The sequence below is a fragment of the Vanessa cardui genome, chromosome 5 (assembly GCF_905220365.1).
Source record: "Vanessa cardui chromosome 5, ilVanCard2.1, whole genome shotgun sequence".
NCBI lineage: Eukaryota > Metazoa > Arthropoda > Insecta > Lepidoptera > Nymphalidae > Vanessa > Vanessa cardui.
This window is the reverse complement of record NC_061127.1, coordinates 1,750,097-1,770,703: the sequence shown is the minus strand read 5'-3', so window position 1 is coordinate 1,770,703 and position 20,607 is coordinate 1,750,097. Positions and strand designations below refer to the sequence as shown.

The 20,607-nt window shown below is 32.7% G+C and overlaps 1 protein-coding gene across 1 annotated transcript in view; it reads left to right on the top strand.

Moving 5' to 3' along the window:
• The first annotated feature begins 8,083 nt into the window (after positions 1 to 8,083).
• LOC124544549 overlaps positions 8,084 to 20,607 on the top strand; it is a 43,157-nt gene continuing 30,633 nt past the window's right edge. The window contains exon 1 of the mRNA XM_047123139.1: positions 8,084 to 8,667. The gene's annotated coding sequence lies outside the window, so the exon portion shown is untranslated. The remainder of the gene's footprint in view (positions 8,668 to 20,607) is intronic.

The window sequence follows — 20,607 nt, the reverse complement described above, 5'->3', positions numbered from 1 at the left end:
TATCTAATTTATAATAACCAATTTAGGCAATTCAATAATAATGCGAGTGTATTTACTCATGAATAATTTCACGTTATCGTATTATACATATGTAAAAAAAACTGTAAAAATGTCAAAGCTATTTTAAAGCAATTTAACGTTTTTTTTTAAATAAAGCAAGAAGTAATATTATAAGATATTTATATATGCATTATGATTTTGCATTACTGTCATACTTCAAATTACCAACTGTATAAGATTTTTGAATTTTTTTTTTTATTATAAATAGAATGGTTTTCATTTATATAATGTATGTAATGAAATAGATTAAACTCTTTTATTTGTATTTAATATTTGTATATTATGCCCATCGCAATTAACTGTAATATGTGTGTAGGTATGTGAAATAATTCTACGTTTTCTTTTGCATTTAATTACCTACAAAACTACTATAGTTTTGCAATTTAATATAACAATACTTTAGTGCAAAGGTCCTATGTAAAAAATAAGTTATCGAATATTACTGTATTTTTTAATTCCATTTGGTAACAACTACATATACTTAAAACTATTCTTGCATAATAATATAATAATCAATACGACATTCCTATTCTATTTAACTTTATTTCACTTCCAAACTCTCGATAACAACTTCCTATATACCTACATATATACAAACGACCACTCAATCCCTGATGAAGAACATAGAACATTCAAGTCTCGATATATACGAAAGATATTATGTCAATTCGATGTCAATATCGTTTATTTCTATGCATAATAAACATACCACCTTTTTGAAATATTCAAATATAACAATGTTATTATTTATTAGTCTTAAATATTATATTTAGTACAATTAAGAGTACATTGGCAGTGGTAGTACAAGACTTAGTAATTTGGGGGAGGCCTAAGTCCAGCAGTTTAATAATACTGACTGATCATGAATATTTTATGATATTATATCAATATGATCGTCGTGTTTACGAGTTGCAGTCTTTTGTTTCGACTCATGTGATCTTTCTTTAGTCTGCAATGACATACTCTGATTAAGCAAATAGTATTAGGTCAGTCCAACTTATTGGGTATCGTCTGCATGGGCATATGCCTTCCCCTCGATCTTGAACCACTAGATGCTCAATGGTACTCTCTTGCTATTATATAACATACATAGTACAATAATATGTACTTATATACGAACATTAATGTTAATAATTTTTACAATTTTTCTTGATAATTCGCAAACTTCAGTCTAATTTTTGTCACTCAATCTCACAAAGACCAACTATTCTCATATTTAACCAAACTGTATGTATTTGTTAATTAAAAGTACCTACAGTATATAGTGTATTATTTATCCTAATTAATCCTTGTAGTCTTCACTGTTTATGAATCGTAGAGCCGCGATGGCCCAGTGGTTAGAACGCGTGCATCTTAACCGATGAATGCGAATTCAACCCATGAAAGCACCATTGAATATTCATGTTCTTAATTTTAATTTCGAGCTCGGAGGTGAAGGTAAACATCGTGAGGAAACCTGCATTTGTCTTATTTCATGGAAATGGTACCACATGTGTATTCCCGCAACCTGCATTGGAACAGCGTGGTGGAATATGTTCCAAACCTTTTCCTCAAAGGGATAGGAGGCCTTAGCCCAGCAGTGGGAAATTTTACAGGCTGTTATTGTTGTTGTTTATAAATCCCGCATGGGATCAGAGAATTTTCAATGTTGTAGTATTCAAATTTATAGTTTTGGTTTGGTCACACTTATTGAAAAGACAACTGTATAAATACAATATATCAATGTTCATATTGTGCTGCATAAATAAGATAATCTCTAGTATTGCTCGTGTATCGATTAAGCACTTGACACGATTCAGTAACCTATTATCATATAATCATATAAAAAAATATGTCTAGGAAAATACTAGATCTATTTTAATTAAAGTTGAAGTGATATCTAAGTCAATATAGATTAAAAATCCATACTACTAACAATATAGTCGGCCTGTTATGCATGGCTAAGCCACAGAACAACAGTTTTTGACCTTAAAACTTAAGAAAGAAGACAATTTACTTTTTCTTTCTACCAGTCACCGCGTCAGATATTTTTATTAAGAATAAATTTTGTATTAGGCGTTCCGAGCCGAGATGGCCCTGTTGTAAGGACCCGTATATCTTAACAGATGATTGCGGGTTCTAACCCAGGCAAGCACCCACTGAATTTTCTTAATTCCTGTGCTTAATTCCTGTTTATTATGGCGATGAAGGAAAACATTGTGAGGAAACCTGCCTGTGTTAAATTTCAACGAAATTTGCTCCATGTGAATCGACCTATCCGCATTGGAGCAGGGTGGTGGAATAATCTAACCTAACTTTCTCCTTGGAGGGAGAGGAGGTCATATCCCAGCAGTGGGAAATTATCAGGCTGTTAATGTACTGTAAATTTGATTTAAACGCTGTTCTATCAAATTCAAACTGCTGGCGTAAATCCGTACATGTGATGTCATATATGATTATAATATCGTTGTATTCACAAGTATTCTGCGACAGTTATAATTATATCTAACCCAGTTTTGTTACGGTTTCCGCTCAAAGGCTCGACCTAATATCTGTAGACGGTGGACTTACAATTAGGGTAATTGAATTTGTGTCTAGACTGACGTTTTTGCTAATATTAATATATTTGTGCCTCGTGGTATCATTCGAGTCTAGTTGATTGTGGATAAATGTCCCGGTTATTCGTATGATGTATGCAAATGTATGTACTTTATTCAAGTAGGCTTATACAATATATCAATAAATAATGAAATATATCAATTTCGTTGAGTTTGTAAAATTGTTAATAGTATACATTCCGTGTAAGTAAAGTATTTGAAAAAAAGAGTTGTAATAGTTTGTTTTTAATGTTTTATTCTATTTTCAAACAGAACATATAAAAAAATCTTTTTTTTAATTTGTACTTGAATTCACAAGCATTTTTGAATCATCATTTCACAACTATACTAAGTTTTCTGGTAGTGCCACGCTGCATACCTCTCGGTTGCAGTCGAATGGGCCGCACGCCCGGGGAAGTACCACTCTCTCACTTAAAATCGGCGTAAAGTGGTAGCTATGCAACCGCGTTTCGTCCGGTAAGTGAGAGTTCCTGAGGCCCGATCCCTCTCCCCAAAACATGGTTGTGCAGAATTTGGTGACATTACCAATACCATCAGCGTCTACGGTAGATAATATTATAAATGTTAGTCTTAAGATCGCAGGTTTATGATTGTCCAGGATGAGCAAACACCATTTGATTTTCAACCGACTTCAAAAAGGAGGAGGTTATCAATTCGTCTGTATTTTTTTTTTATGTTTGTTACCTCATAACTTTTTACTGGGTGGACCGATTTTGATATTTTTTTTTTGTTTGAAAGGTAGTGCTTCCCGTGGGGTCCCATTTTAATTTTATTTTTTTCCGACGATGGTATCCGTATGAAAACGACATAACTTTTAAATTTGCATTATGTATGTGCGCGATAAATAGGTGAATAATTCAAAATTGATTGGCACAATTTTGATGATTCTTTTTTATTATAAAGGATATACTTTAAGGGTAGTTTGGTAAAAGTTTGGTAAGGTTATGAGCATAGGATCCATGACAAATTAAGGGAACGGGAGGGAACGGAACAATTCTGAGGAGCGCGTTAGCAATACTCAGTCGAATCTTTTATTTTTGGGTTACTTGGATATTTGAATCACCTTCCGGAACGAGGTTTTGTTCATGTAATTGTCATAATCGAATATTATAATCAACTAGCGACCCGCCCCTACTTCTCACGGGTGCAATACTGATACTAAATATACTAAAGAATTTGTTTATTTACGACATCTCATTGCAAACTTCTAAAATTGTCAGTGTTTCTTTACTGTATTGTTCATTTATTATATACACAAACCTTCCCCTTGTATCACACTGTCTATTAAAAAAAACAACATTAAAATCCGTTGCGTAGTTTTAAAGATATAGGGACAGAGAAAGCATTTTTTTTTATACTATGTATTGACGGAACTCCTAAACGGCTTACAGTTAGGGTGCGATTTGGGGCAGAATTTCTTACTGTCTTTAATCAAATTTTGTGTATATGATGTGATGTCATATGATGTACGACATAGCATACGAATAGCTCTTTTGCAAAGTTTTTTTACTGAGGTCGATTACAGCTCTTTCGAGGGTGGTACTTTGTAGTTTATGCCGTATAACGTATTAGAGCCGCATTTTCGAAAGTCTATTTTTGCTATATTCAAAAGTTTCTTTTGAAATTGTCACCGAAGTAGTTTCTGATTCATATAAAAGGCACGCTTAATCTATCCATATTAAGTAAAATATGTTAGTCTACATCAGCTTCACTTAAAATCAAAAAATAAATAAAATTTTAACAAAAAGAAAAACCGACTTCAAACAAAACACAATTTTAAAACAAATAAAAATGTACTAAAAAGTAATAAAAATAATTGCATATTTAACATATTTTTGAGAGTCCTCCTAGGTAAAATGAAATGCAAAATATTAGGCTACTTAAAAGTCGATTTACGATTATATAATGTAGTTATAATTATTGCTATATTTGGAGTCGGTGTCAGCCAACCCTATATCTATCAAAAAACAATACGAGAATACTTTAAGAAATATGTTTCTTACAAATTACCTTTTACACGATATTATACTGGGTCAATCAAGGTATCGCTTCTTTCTTTTGATTGTTGAAGCGTGTGCCCGTGGCTGACACCTGCTCCAAATATAACAATAACTATAACTACGTTATATAATCGTAAATCGACTTTTAAGTAGCCTAATATTTTTCATTTCATTTTACCTAGGAGGACTCTCAAAAATATGTTAAATATGCAATTATTTTTATTACTTTTTAGTACATTTTTATTTGTTTTAAAATTGTGTTTTGTTTGAAGTCGGTTTTTCTTTTTGTTAAAATTTTATTTATCATATGTTTTATTGTGTTATTGTTTTATTGCTTTGTGCAAGTCCGTCTGGGTAGGTACCACCCACTCATCAGTTATTCTACTGCCAAACAACAGTACGCAGTATTGTTGTGTTCCGGTTTGAAGGGTGAGTGAGCCAGTGTAAATACAGGCACAAGGGACATAACATCTTAGTTCCCAAGGTTGGTGGCGCATTGACGATGTAAGGAATAGTTAATATTTCTTACAGCGTCATTGTCTATGGGTGATGGTGACCACTTACCATCAGGTGGCCCATATGCTCGTCCGCCAATCTATAACATAAAAAAAAAGTTCATAGTTAAAGATATTCAGTGGCAACTTTTATAAGTTAAAAGATAATCTACTACATATACCAACCAGAACGATTTATGAGGAGGCTTAAGTCCATCAGTGGGATATCTTTATTCTGTTTAAGGTACCATGTACTGGTATGTCATTAAAACCGCCGTGACCTTGAACTTGTTCAGTTTTTCTGCTCCATTAATTTAAAGAAGTTTGCTAGCTTCAAAATGCCATTTCATACATTTAAAAAACGTTCTGAGTCATTTATTGTAAAACTTTTAGCACTGTTTGTCATTCATAATTTTATAACGTCATGTTTGTTTGATTTGGTGTAGTATGTATATTGTAGATTTATTGATTCATTGAGTTATAGATCGAGAAGGTACACAAGCGCTTTAAAAAACATTTGTTGTTCATGCAAAACGATAAACGAATATATACTATACAGTATAACAAGCTGTACCGTAAGTACATTTATTAACAAATTGATTATTATTAGATACAGTACTCAGTGGCGTAGCTAGGTGAGGAAGGGCCCCGGTGCAGAGAAAAAGAATCGGGCCCTCACCTCCTCTTTCTCATCCTTCTTTAACTTATAATTAACCTTTTCATATATATATACCAAATAAGAAATCTTGTGCTCTTGTGTTGTGTTATGTCGTGATTTTATAACTTCACAACCTTAAGGTTTAGTTTAGAGGGCCTCCTGAAATCCGGGCCCCTGGTGCATTGCAGCACCTGGCCCTACGATAGCTACGCAACTGACAGTAGGTACTGTTTATGGCAATCGATTCGAAATGTAATCGTTGACCGCCGCATTCCTATTGTACGAACGCAAAGATCTTGTTGCGTTTCGTCAAAGTTGGATCCGGGATCGAATTACGCTGATACAGTTTTTGTGAGAATTTACTTACATATACATAATTGTAATAAGTTAGTAGAATGGACCCCGTATCCCGATAGATTGGATTTAATTTATGTTATATTATCACATTTTATTTTAGTAACGATAGCTTAACTGTAAAACATCGCAAAGCCAATAATTGAGATTATTTAGTATTGATTTTTTTTTTAACTAAAATATCTTATAGTTTTATATCAATAAAATTATTATTATTTCCGTCTCAATATCTAAAATTACTTATTATTATTTTAAAATTTCTCAGCTTTGTTTATTGCTATAATCTCTTTTGCTTATAATAAAGAGATTAATAACACAGAGTCAAGTCAAAGTTTTTATAATTATTTTATTAAGAAGTTACACACACTTACATAGTCACACGCATACAAGCTTAAAATGATAATTGAGAAGCGGATATTGGAATGAGTGCTCTTAAGCAACAACAACAACAACCTGTTTATTTTCCACTGCTGGGCTAAGGCCTCCTCTCCCTTTGAGGAGAAGGTTTGGAATATATTACACCACGCTGCCCCAATCCGGATTGGTGGAATACACATGTGGCCGAATTTCTATGAAATTAGAGACATGCAGGTTTCCTCGACGACGTTTTCACGGTGAATTATAAACACAAATTAAACACATGAGTCGAGAGGAGTCGAGATGGTCCAGTGGTTTGAACGCGTGCATCTTAACCGATGATTGCGGGTTCAAACCCAGGCAAGCACCGCAGATTCATGTGCTTAATTTGTCTTTATAATTCATCTCGTGCTCAGCGGTGAAGGAAAACCTCGTGAGGAAACCTGCATGTGACAAATTTCAAAGAAATCTTGCGACATGTGTATTCCACCAACCCGCATTGGAACAGCGTGGTGGAATATGTTCCAAACCTTCTCCTCAAAGGGAGAGGAGGCCTTTAGCCCAGCAGTGGGAATTTACAGGCTGTTGTTGTTGTTGTTGTTGTAAACACATGAGTATTCAGTGGTGCTTGCCTGGGTTTAACCAGCAATCAACGCTTAAGACGCACGCTTCTTAACACTGGTCCATTAAGGTTCGCTCTTAAGCTCAAAGCTAAAAATTTTAGATATTATTTGCAAGAAAAAATATACAAACGCATGCAAAATACCACGTGTACATAGCCCATGTTTGAAATGTGTGAGTCTTAAATGATGATTACAAGTTCAATCTCAGACGAGCTCCACTGGGTTTTAGAGTGCTTAAGTTTTGTTCCTTGTTTTCATCTGTGAACGTAAACATCGTGAGGAAACCTGCACGTGTTGGATGATAACCTACCACTCGTGTATACATCCCGCGTTAGAGCATATTGGTAAAATATTCCAAACTCTCTCCATTGAAGGAAGAAATTACTTGTAATACACATCCATTGAATTTGCGTTTGATGTAAAAATGGTTTGTATTTCTTACAATTCCAAAGTATTTGGACATTTATTACCACTTAACGGCGGCCTGCTTAAATTAAAAAAAAACCTTTGTAATAAATCTAGAGACCCTAACTTACCTTGGCCCTGATATTATTCAAAAGTTACTATTAGCTCGTACGATATTGATAAAGACAATTTAATTGTAATAAAATGTTTAAAATAATGTCAATTTGCCATTAAGGAACTAAAATTATCTTAAATTTCAAGTTTAAAGACTCTATATCGCGTGAAACGTATATCTCCGGCGCCTCGGGTGTTAACACAATGTTATGGCTGTTCAGATAACCTATACCGACTCTTATATCAATTTTATTGTAGTTTTGATGAATTATCGACCTCAACATTACAAAGTTTAAATATTATCTCATACTTTATTCTACGTTTTGTGTAAAAATTGCATTTGTTTTATCATAAAGACAGAGACAGACGTGTTCTTGGTTTAATATTAAGTGCTTATAGTATTTATATCAAAGTATACTGTGTTCGTAATAAAAACGCCAGCCATAATAATAGTAATAAAAAGGCGATAATAATCGACGATGCACTGTGCATTGTATTCGAACTCTTTACTGTAATTTTTTAAGCAACTCCAAAGAGTATTTATAAAAACTTTTTAGAGAAGACAAATAGTGTTTGCAAAAATAAATCTGTCTTACGTGTCATTGAATATTTTGCGCCCAACTGCCGTAGACACACGTCGTAATAGAAAAGAAAAAAAAATTGCAAATAATTAAATACGGAGTGTATTTGATCCCTAAATGTAAATTTCCACTGAAGGATTTTAAGTGTACACCAATTAAGAGTATTTGTACATGCAAATAGTATTATCGTCTGTGATAACCGCATTCATCGTGAGGATAGCTAGCTGTGCAGACATTTTGTGCGTTTCGAAGGAAATTGTTGGCAAAAATGCGGTGCGTTGGTGAGAGGCGCGACGCGCTAAGTCTCGCCTCGTAATGTTATAGGGCACAGTACATTTCAGACTTGGTCGAATGGTGCCACCAATCGCACGTGTTTGTGTTGTGATCAGCTGTTCCTGGTGCCCTTCGATTACGACGTTTTGAGGTACGTAACTTCGTTAATTTATTCATTGTTTGATCGCATCTTTACGATACGATAATTTTAAAGCAGTGTACGTTTTGAAGGAAATATATGATAAATGTATCGGAACGTTTTATTTTATTATGTTTATGTTATGCGCTACCACGGAACGAAACCTCGTCGTGATTTATGCAGGTTCTAAGAATAGTCTACCGTTTATTACCGGGAAGTGAACTTTTTACCTGCTATCGGATTTGTTCTCGTTTAACGTTTAAACAAGTAATTCACTGGACAGACACTTTGTAATTAGTATGATTATATAATGCCTAAAAATGTTCGTACATAATTTTTCTTGTATGATAAAGGAAGATAAACAAATCATTTATAAAGCTATTTTTAAAATTGCCCGAAATGGCACATATGTCAGTCAGTATAATTAATGAGCTAAAGTCCTCATAATATTGTCATTTTAATGTTTAAATCTTCTTTCCTTAAAGTTCGCTGATTAGATAATGCAAAGAAAGTCTAATAATCGTTAATCACAGATTAAATAACAAGTTTTGGCGCCATCAGCTGATTGACAGGCAGATGGCACGGAGCTTGAGTATGCGCCAAAATATTCACACATTACAAATTAAAATAGAATAAAAAATATTTCTTAAACTCACAAGCTGCAAATGTATTATGTTCCTTTGAAAAATTAAGCGCAATCACTGTTAACATTGTTTGGCTACTTTAGAACGTTAAAACTAGTGATCCATCCGGCTTTGCACGGGCGTAATGTAATCATAAAGAAAATTATATTATTGAAATAACTTAGAATAGGAATAATGTATAAATGTGGAATTGGATCATTACCATAGATTACTCCCTCTACGTAAAAACAAACATATTTTAGATATTTATGCTATTAGTGTCGATAAATATTTCACAAAATTGTGTTGGCAACACAGTGGTAAAAGAGAAGTGGTTTTAAATGAACGTCCTTTAATATTTCATATATCTCGTGGAATATGTAGAGTTATTCTGTAATGCTATAAATAACTCTCAGTTTGTATTTAAATAAAAGCTTTATTCCTTTAACACTAACATCTATATTGTAGAAAGTGCTATCTTTTTAAAATTAAAAACTATATATTTAAGTTTGTTCTTGCATATATTTTGAATTGTGATTTAATAAGATTAAATCGAACGCAGCGTAACGTATAGTACAAATAATATCACAACCTAATTAGTTTTTATTTTGAACCCATTCATTAATTATAACATAATTAATGTATATAACTACAAACAATTCAATATATGTATAGACATTAGATTATTTTATGAAATACCTACAATTGTAAACCTTGAGTGATTACATTTATATATTGGCAGGCGATTTTGGTTTCTATTTACTGTGTCTGACAGTCGTTTATTGTATGTTTATATTATGTTATCATTTGTTTGACTTAAGCGTCACCAGTGTGGAGAGTAATAAATGCAACGGCTTAATCGCTGCATCGACTCGTGTTAGATGGTTTATTTTATTTATGATTTTGTTCTTATAAAAATAAACCGCTGATTTCCTGATTTAAGCGCTGAAAGGGTTCAAAATCCATGTTATTTGTTACAAGTAACATATATTAAGCAGAGTAAATTTAAGACATAGCAGATGTCCTTGTAACCGTTATCGGCCAGGGCTGCTCAAGCTTCCTCACTGTCATAATCAGCTGGGACAGCCTGCCAAGACGATTGGAAAGTTCAAGTACGGAACCAAGGGCTTTTACGCACTTTCCGAGATTGTAAACACTTGTAACTTCCAGACTCCATAGTTGGTCCATTCAGGATTTGAGGCCAGAAGTCGGGTCTTGCTCAGCTAGCTATTAGAATATATACTAATATTATAAATGTGAAAGTATCTCTGTCTGGCTGTCTGTCGCTCTTTCATTACCATACCAATGAACCGAATTTGAGTTTTGTTATGAAGCAAACTTGAACTCCAATGAAGGGTATAGGCAATGATGTTCTAGTAACCAGATATGTTATTAACGCGCAAAAAGTGAAGACTAGAAAACGTCCTAATTGGGACGTTCGCCTTTAGTCGTTTTACGTAGTAACACGTCATAATACATCATAATTTCGTAGTAAGACGTTTTGCGTAATTAAAACATCTAGTTAACCCTTTTACTTATTGTTTCTATCAAGCTATCCTTTTTACTTGTAACGAAATGTAAAGTAAACGGTCCCCGGCGCGGCACACTTTTTCTGTTGTTTAGTATGGGTATAACATATCTGTTTATTAGAATATCATTGGGTATAGGATACATTTTTGCCTAACATGTGACAACCAACCCCTAAAACGCGACCGAAGCCGCGGAACAACTAGTAAATAATATATATGTGTGTGATTAATATGTTTGTTTATTTGTACAAAATTATACTTATGATCAAGCCACGACCAAACCCTAAAGTTGCTACTTTTTAACAGCGAAAATGACAATTCGGTACTAAAATAGCCGAAGATGTAATTAATGTTTTTTTTTTTTAATAATATAACTAGGTGGGGGCGACGTGGTATTATATATAGAATATAGTTACAAATCAGACTAGTATATCCTAGGATTATGGCCTTTAAACAAACGAAATCTGTAGCTCCAATATTAGTATTAATTTATCGCTGACAATCGCCCCGTCCCGGCTTTGCACGGGTGGACATAAGCTTTTTTAATATTTTTACCTTTCATTCATATATTTTTTGTTGCTTTTTCCGACATGTTTAAAAATTATCGTTCTATTTTAACTTATTTATACAAAAACCTATTAGTGAAAACCGCATGAAAATCCGTTCAGACAGACGTGACCGAAGGACGTTTGTTTTATAATATGAAGTGATGATTTTGTCTATAACGTAATAATATATAAAATTCGCTTTGCTCTCTGAAATAGAATGCGTAGCAATAACTTGATTAGTCAAGTGGAAATGGTTTGAATAGATAGTCTTGTATATTTTCATAACAATTTCTCTTCATCACATAGTTCAGTTATTATTACGAAGCTATCTGTTACGTATAACGACGCGTTTTGATCTCTTCAATTTGTCGTCTATTCATACAGTTTGATAACAATATTCACAAATAAGGTTGAGGTTATATATTTTTTTATTTTATTTTATAAAAAATATTTTTCTGTTGCAATGGATTTTTTGTAACATTTTCAATTGGATTTGGATTTGGATGCATTATTATTTTTTATTATATTTTATTATAAAATAACTTATTAATCACAGATAATTGTCTGGTAAAGTTAAATATGTGTATAATTAATTAAATGCATATAATAAGTTGATTAGGGAGGGATTAAGGAGAAACGGGGCAACTGCCCTGTAGCACACACATATACATACACAGATCGTCAAATTAAAATAAAATAACCAATGAATGTTTTACAACTTACTTATATACGAAGGATAAATATTATTGACAAACATTGATATTACTGACAGAAACGAAAATGTTCAAATGATTTTGTGTGGTATTCCTCCGTGCTCTATGGCCTAAACTCATTTGTAGCCCCAGTGTTTCGAGAATTTTAAGCCCTGATCTGTGATAAAGGGCACATCAAGTATAGTTATATAAGTGAGTTTTTGGCTGGGGAATAGGTAGTTTAGAAGGAAAATAGTTGACAAACGAATGTAGTCTGAATCTTACCCATTTATAATGTACTAGTTTTGCCCCACAACTTGCCCGTATTAGTGGTTGGGTGGGGTCGTGGGGTTTTATATGTAAAAAGTAGATTATGTAGCCTTGGGGTTCATGCTTGCTTTATATCAAATATCATCAAATTAGGTTAAGTGGTTTGGCGAAACAGACAGAAATAATTTCGTATCTGTTATGTGACTTGTCGCTTTTAATGTTCTGATAATTTTGTAAGCCTTTTCTAAATTTGGTAAAAATATTTTTGTCACTTTGCTTTGTCTGAATTTAGATATCTTTCGTTCCATTTCTTTATCGTCTCTCGTCTTATATTCCATTTTATGTATGATAGAGGTACATGTTTTTCGTTTTTAATTGATAAATTAAGAATCATCAATTCAATAAAAATCATCTTATAACAAATCTCTGGTTCTCAATCCGCAAATTCATTTGAATGACTTCTTGTAAATTGACTACGTTTTTTTATGTAATAGGTGTGCGGACGAGCATATGGGCCACCTGATGGGGAGTGGTCACCATCACCCATAGATAATGACGCTAAGAAATATTAACTATACCTTACATCGTCAATGCGGCACCAACCTTGGGAAGTATGTCTGTTGTGCCTGTAGTTACACTGGTTCACTCACCCTTCAAACCGTAATACAACAATACTGCATACTGTTGTTTAGCGGTAGAATATCTGATGAGTGGGTGGTACCTGCCCAGGCGGGCTTGCCAAAAGCCCTACCACCAAGTAAAAACGAATATGTGAATCGAGCTAATTCATAAAACGAAAATAAGGCAATGAATATAATCACGATTTCATTAACAATAGTTGGTACCTACTATGAGTTTTGTATTTCATTATTTTTAAATGTTGAAAAAGAGTAACTACTGAGTTTCTTGCCGGTTCTTCTCGGTAGAATTTACTTTAAGAACCGGTGCAGTGGTAACTTCACTTAATTGTTAATTGACGATTCAAAATTTTGAGTGAGCCAGTGTAACTACAGGCACAAGGGACATAACATCTTAGTTTCCAAGGTAGGTGGCGCATTGATGATTTAAGGAATACTTAATATTTCTAACAGCGTCAATGTCTATGGGCGATGGTGACCACTTACCATCAGGTGGCCCATATGCTCGTCCGCCAACCTATACCATAAAAAAAAAAAAAAAATTCAAAAGTGCTTGTAAAAGCCCACTTGAATAAAATTTATTTTGATTGTCTATAATGGAGCCCAGTGGTTAGAAAGCGTGCATCTTAACCGATGATTGCGGGTTCAAACCCAGGCAAGCACCACTATATATATATATATATATATATATATATATATATACGTGCTTAATTTGTGTTTATAATTCATCTCGTGCTCGGCGGTGAAGGAAAACATCGTGAGGAAACCTGCATGTGTCTAATTTCATCGAAAATCTTAATTCACATTGTCATAAAGGGATGGCTATATCTTTTAAGTATTTTTTGTTCGTAAGATTTTGTATGCGATTCTCTTAATAATCATATACACCCTAATTTTGAATATTTACTGTTTTTTGTACACCTACTATTTATAAGGAATACACTGTATGGATGTGCCCATATTAATAAAGACGCTTGTACAACGGCCAAATCACTTAAATGACAGTTCTTTCGGTAAAATTTAGGGTTAGAATTTTGCAATGTAAGAGAAGAGAGGGCAGTAAAACCTAAATATTAATTGTAAATATGTAAAAAAATCGTATATATAAACCAAGCATACGTTTACAATATTGTACATAACATGCGTTTACGCATGTTTACACATCCACAAACAGATGTATATACCTATATACTTATACATATATCCTGACATAAAAATCCACGTAGATTGTGAACTTTTGCGATAAAATGATACATTATCATATTATGTATTTAAAGATTCGTCTGCCTATAAGCTGTTTTTAGAAAAAAAGTATTTGTTAAATGAGGAATGATAAGATTAATTCTTAGAACAATAAAGCGATTGGATGCATTCTGTTACGTCACAGATAAAGTTTACATAACGATATTTTTTTGCTACGTATCAATTATAATTTTAATTCGAACGTTCGAATTTTAAATATTTAAAAAAAAAACAGTCTAAAAAATTGAAAGTCTTTTTTTTAATTCATGTTTAAGCTTACAGAACCATGATCCCTGGATTAGGACGAGCCCGTTAAATAATTAACAGCATATCGCACTCGTGTGTAACGGTTTTAATGACTATCATATGATTCACTTAACGTAAATAATCATCAGTAATCAGTCCCTGTTAATCAATCCAATTTTTTTTGTTCCTAGTACGATCACGATGAAGGCCAGGAATGACTAATTCGGAAAAAGGTTTTATATTATTTCTCTTATTTCTTTAAGTTACCTATGACAACGTCTTAATAGTACTAAAAAACTTTATAATCTATACTAAGTATATACTGTCTATTCTAATATTATAAATGCGGAAGTAACTCTTTCTGTTTGTTTGTCGCTTTCACGGTCAAACTACTGAACTTAATGTACTGCAATTTGTTATGAAGCTTGAAATAAGGATAGAGGCTACCTTTTTATCTGATATCTGACAACCATTCTAAATATTAATAATAAGAAAACTGGCTGAGATGGCCCAGTGGTTAGAACGCGTGCATCTTAACCAATGATTGCGGGTTCGAATTCAGGCAAGCAACAGTATATACATGTGCTTAATTTGTGTTTGTAATTCATCTCGTGCTCGGCGGAGAAGGAAAACATCGTGAGGAAACCTGCATGTGACTAATTTCATCGAAATTCTGTCACATCTGCAATCCACCAACCCGCATTGGAACAGCGTGGTGGAATATTTTCGAAACCCTCTCCTTAATGGATGAGGAGGCCTTATCCCAGCACTGGGAAATTTACAGGCTGTAACTTTACTTTACTTTACTTTAAGAAAAATATATATTAGGAAATTCAAAAATTGGTAAATAAATGTCTTTTGAGAAGCTGCCTTGTTGATCCGACCCGGTCATGACGTACCTATTCCTCTTAGACGAAATCTTCGAGATAAATCTGATGTAATTTTTGAAAATATTAATTAAATATGCAAAGTATTAAATAATTTACATAATTTTATGGTCTTACGAGTGAGATCTTAATTAGATAATTGAGAGAAATTACATTATGATAGCTACGATTAGATAGCATTTAACGTGTTTTAGATAAGAAATTTCAATTTGAATTGTTATTAACTTTTAGAATGTTATATTATTAATAAGACTAATATAATAATGATTTAAGGACAAAGACTCCTTTACAAGTATTTTTGCATCGCAGTTTTATAAAGTTACCTTAAATGTAAAGCAATTTCATTGAACTTGAGCAAGCCCATCATCACATTTTATATAATATATAGGTTGGCGGACATCGTCAATGCGCCACCAACCTTGGGAACTAAGACGTTATGTCCCTTGTGCCAGTTACACTGGGTCACTCACTCTTCTACAACAACGGCAACAATACTGAGTACTGTTATTTGGCGGTAGAATAACTGATGAGTGGGTGGTACCTACCCAGACGGGCTTGAACAAAGCCCTACCATCACTAAATAACATCAAAGATTAGAATAAAGAAGGAATATAGAGTATTGTTGTGTTCCAGTTTAAATAGCCAGAGAGTCAGTGTAACTACAGGAAGAACTGACATACTTAGTTCCCAAAGATAGTAACCGACTCTTACACCAATAAGAGTTGTTTGATATTCATTTCAGTGCCAATGTCTATTGATGATACCACAATCTTGGCACCACTTGCAATCCAGTAGTCAGTTTTCCAGTCCTTATGTTTAGAACTAGCTGTGCCCGCAACTTCGAGCGCGATTGAATTTAACAATAATTAAACAAAAAAAAATATTTTGTAAGTTACTCCTCATTACACAACCATTAAAAGTCTCATTAAAATCGGTCCAGCCGTTCCAAAGATTATTTGGAACAAACAGACAGACAGTATAAATTTGAATTTTTTTGGTTTCGTTTTTGTTTAGTTTAATATTACAAACAGACAACCCAATTTTATAATATGTATAGAATTTCCAAAACCATCAGTTCGGAATGGTGATTCCATAGAGAAGAGTTGGCAAGGAATTCAGTCGTGTCTTTATCTTCAATTAAACAACAGCTGTATATTAGTAGTAATACTTGCTTCTGTCCGTATTCTATGCGTGTAGTTTACGCATCTTATAAGTTAAGCACACTGCATGCTGTTCGAGAACTATACCTACAATTAAAGGAATGTCCATTTTTTAAATATGGTTTCCTGCAATTTTATTTTGAGTGTATAGTGGGGAGATCGACTTCAATAAAAATAGATGCCTTGAAAAAAACATTCACAGATGTTCTTAATTTAAAACGTAACGAAAATAAGTGATAAACAGAAATGTTCTTTTTTTAGTATGTGTCGTTATAACTAAACGAAAATAAAATGTTTTGATACTTTCTTTTATAATGATATAACTACATGAAAGTCCGCCCTAACGAATTTTTAGATAACAATGATTTTTGGTTTTGGGATTTGTACATTCTTTAAAAAAAGAAAACTAATAGGATCACTTTGGCATGCCTTCCTGTACATTATATTTCAAAAATGTTTGAAAGTGTACCGAAGATACGGTATATACGAAACAAGGAATTATAATTAATAAACAAAAAATAAATAAATAATTCCATTATTTTTATTTGAAGAAAAAATTACATACAAACTTAATGAGTTGTCGTTGTGCTCTAAATAATACGTCAGAAATACATATGCCGCTCTGCCGAGTAACCCTTTCATTAAACATATGCAACATAATTCTGCGGGATAACACGAATATTCTGGTGAAAGTGAAAAGTACTTACGAGCATTGAGGAATGTACAGTCGGAGTAAGAAAAGGTTCGTCACCTTAAGATCTATTTTCGTGTGCTCAGTATCAGCGATAATCTGCTTTACCGATCGAGGATGATATATTGCGTCGCAATGATTTGATGTTTAGATTCAAAAGGTACTAAGAGTACATACATGATAAAAAATATTTTGAAAAATGACGAAGGTTTTCTCTCTCTCTGACTGTGCTTAACGTCTGCTGTACAACATTGGTTTAAAAAAATCAAAATGGCCGTAGCTACCGATTGTCGTTTTCCATTTCTTATTATTGTCAATATGAATAACCTATGGCATTTGAATCACCTCACGTTTTATTATTAAAACGAGGGAAAAAGAGAGAGAGAATAAGAGAAAATGCCAAAGCAAGAAATAGAGAACAATTGAATTATTAGATTCCCTACATTGCCGATGCGCCACTAATGTTAAGAACTAAGATATTATGTATCTTGTGCTTGTTGAGACACTGACACCCCCCAAACCAAAAGACGGCTATATACTAAGTATTGTTTGACAGAATAATATCAGGCGAGTGGGTGGTACCTACCCAGATAGGCTTACACAAAACCCTGCCACCAAATTGATCAAATTAACCTACCAAACGCTGTTACCATATTTATTATTAATAGCGGCAAATTTCAAGCTTCCAATACTAAGACGTTGATGCTACTTCCAATAATGCCTGTTCTACACGAGAGTCATTTAAGTTCAAGCGAGACGGCTATAATGTGATAAAGACGTGTTTTATCTTTTGTTGGCTTGCCTCTGTCTGGTCGGACATTTTTTGTTACATTTTTTTCCGGTTAATCCCGACCCGTCCTTTGGGTTTTTGGTTAAAATTCGTCTTGCTATAAATATTACGTAATATTTTTTGAGCAGCTGATTTATGTATGAGTTCTTTTTAATTTCCTTGAATGAGCATAAACTTTATTTTTAGAAATTTAATTTTGATATTGTAATTTCTGGTTTCAAGGAAAACGATCTATATCCAGCTTATTAGTCATTTAGCTATTTACATGATTGTTTGTTTAAAATATAAAAGCTGCTAAATTTTCATTTATTTATGAATACTAACGAAATCATATTTACACACTGACAAATTAATTGAAATAATTGTATTGACTAACATAACTTTGTATTTTTTAAATGTTGAAAAAGAGTAACTACTAAGTTTCTTGCCGGTTCTTCTCGGTAGAATCTACTTTCCGAACCGGTGGTAGCTTCACTTAATTTTTAATTGACGATTTAAAAGTGCTTGTAAAAGCCCACTTGAATACAGTTTATTTTGATTTTGATTTTTTATTTTGACAAAACCAAATCAAAATACAAATATTCAACAAATGACTTATATTTAGAGACACAAATTAGGTCGTTCTGAAGTCATATTTCATAAATAAATTGAAAGAAAATATTATGTGTATAGTAAGCAAAAATAGCACGTAATGTTGCATTGGTAGACAAATACTTCATCTCCTCTTAAAGAAAGGGTTTAGAGTTTCGTTTATTAAGATGGTTCACTTCAATTATCTCGTATATAATTGCCCGACTGTACAAGTGAGATGAATTATGAACTTAAATGACTACATAGAAATATAACACTTAAATACCACAAATGAGTAACTATAGGTTGTGTTCCTGGATAGTAACATCTTTAAATCACATTTTCCAAAAGCGCATCTTGTCGCTTCAGCTCTTCTTCCACATTTATTCTAACTTAGGGGTATAGAATTTTATGGATGATAAAATATACGCCTAATTGTATTTTTGAGCAAATTTCTTTAAATAATAAATAGAAGAATTCAGTCAGAACGTTTAATACATATCCGATCAATTATATTTTTGTCCAATTTAGTCAAGATTACTTTTCCCTACTTTGTTACAATTTTTTTTCTTCAAGCAAAGTTCTGCAACAAGGGTCTGATCTCAAAATTATTTACGTTTTATTTAATATTAGAGTTAAGTAATGTTTTCAGGGTTCATGTAAATATGTATGTGTCTTTCTTCATTCCAATATAACTTATAAACGCTCAAACAGATTTGACTGTATGAAGTTTCAACACGCCACTTAATCTTTCGGGAGGTATTTATCACAAAATAGCACACTAAGTTTTATTTTTAACTTTAAACGCCGCATGCTTCACTTTTGAAACTGCATTGTTCATTCGTCACGGTATTTTATCAAGTCAGGCAATTAGAGTTTGGGATAAGATTTTTATAATTATATTTAAAAAATAACTTTCGAAAAGGAATTCTGTTAGTAATAAAAAAAATATATAAAATTGTCTAGGTCTTTGATGGGATCTATAATATTTGATAGTACGTCAGTTTACTAAAAGTATTACAATGGAGCTATTCTCTATGGTAACGAAATTTCAACGATCTTTTGACTATTTAAATATATAGAACCGTTTAATTTTAAATCTCTGTAAATAACGAATAATGCAGCAACAATTACTGTAATTTTGGATGTCTTTCTTTCATTGTATTAAAGGCATTAGGAGATAATAATTACTCATCGACTTTTATCTTTCTGACAAATGTAATTTTACACTAGTAAGTGTAAGTACTTTGTAAACTTACGTATGTTAGACAATTGAGTGGTAAAGAATTTACTCCCTATTGTAAAAATATTTGCATTCCAATTTAAGGATTGAATTTCATGTTTTTCAATTCAAATGTCAATCTTTGGGGAAACCGATTGTAAGTTTTTATAATATTTTTAGTGCTAAGTTCTTATTAAAAACTTCGCGCCTTAATTTTTTACTCAAATATAACTTGAAACTTGCAATTTGATCCCACCGCTCTCTATGAAAAGTTAATTTTGAAAAAAATGTATTACTTGGACATAGCTCTTTATGCCGAATAACACAAAATATTTGTAGAGTCTTTGTCTGTATTTAAATAAAATTTTGTTTAGTTTTATATATGTAATGGTGCCATGTCGAAGAGGACGTAATTTGTCAGCTACTGGGACCTAACATAAATAGAACAAATTAAATCATAAGATGAAATCTTTGACATAAAAAAAAAAACTCTAAAACTTTACTTAAAAGTTTTTTGTAAGATAACTCTATTTTAATTTGTTCAAGCTAATTTTAAAGGATTACCTAAGTCTGTTATGAATACAGCAGTTAGTTTAAATGTATTATCTAAGATATTCCGTATTCATTGATTTGTTGTCAGGCTCACGACCTATTTAGTACTTATTATTCTTTAAACGATCTTATTATAATGGAGGATTGGAGTACAACACGTAAATTGAATTTAGAACGTGTTTAAAGTGGCGCCATCTATGATAATAAGAACAATCTTGTTCGTCATTGTCTAGGTTGACTGGGATTTAACATGTAATTTTTTTTACATTAAAAATGATTTTAGACTTTTTAA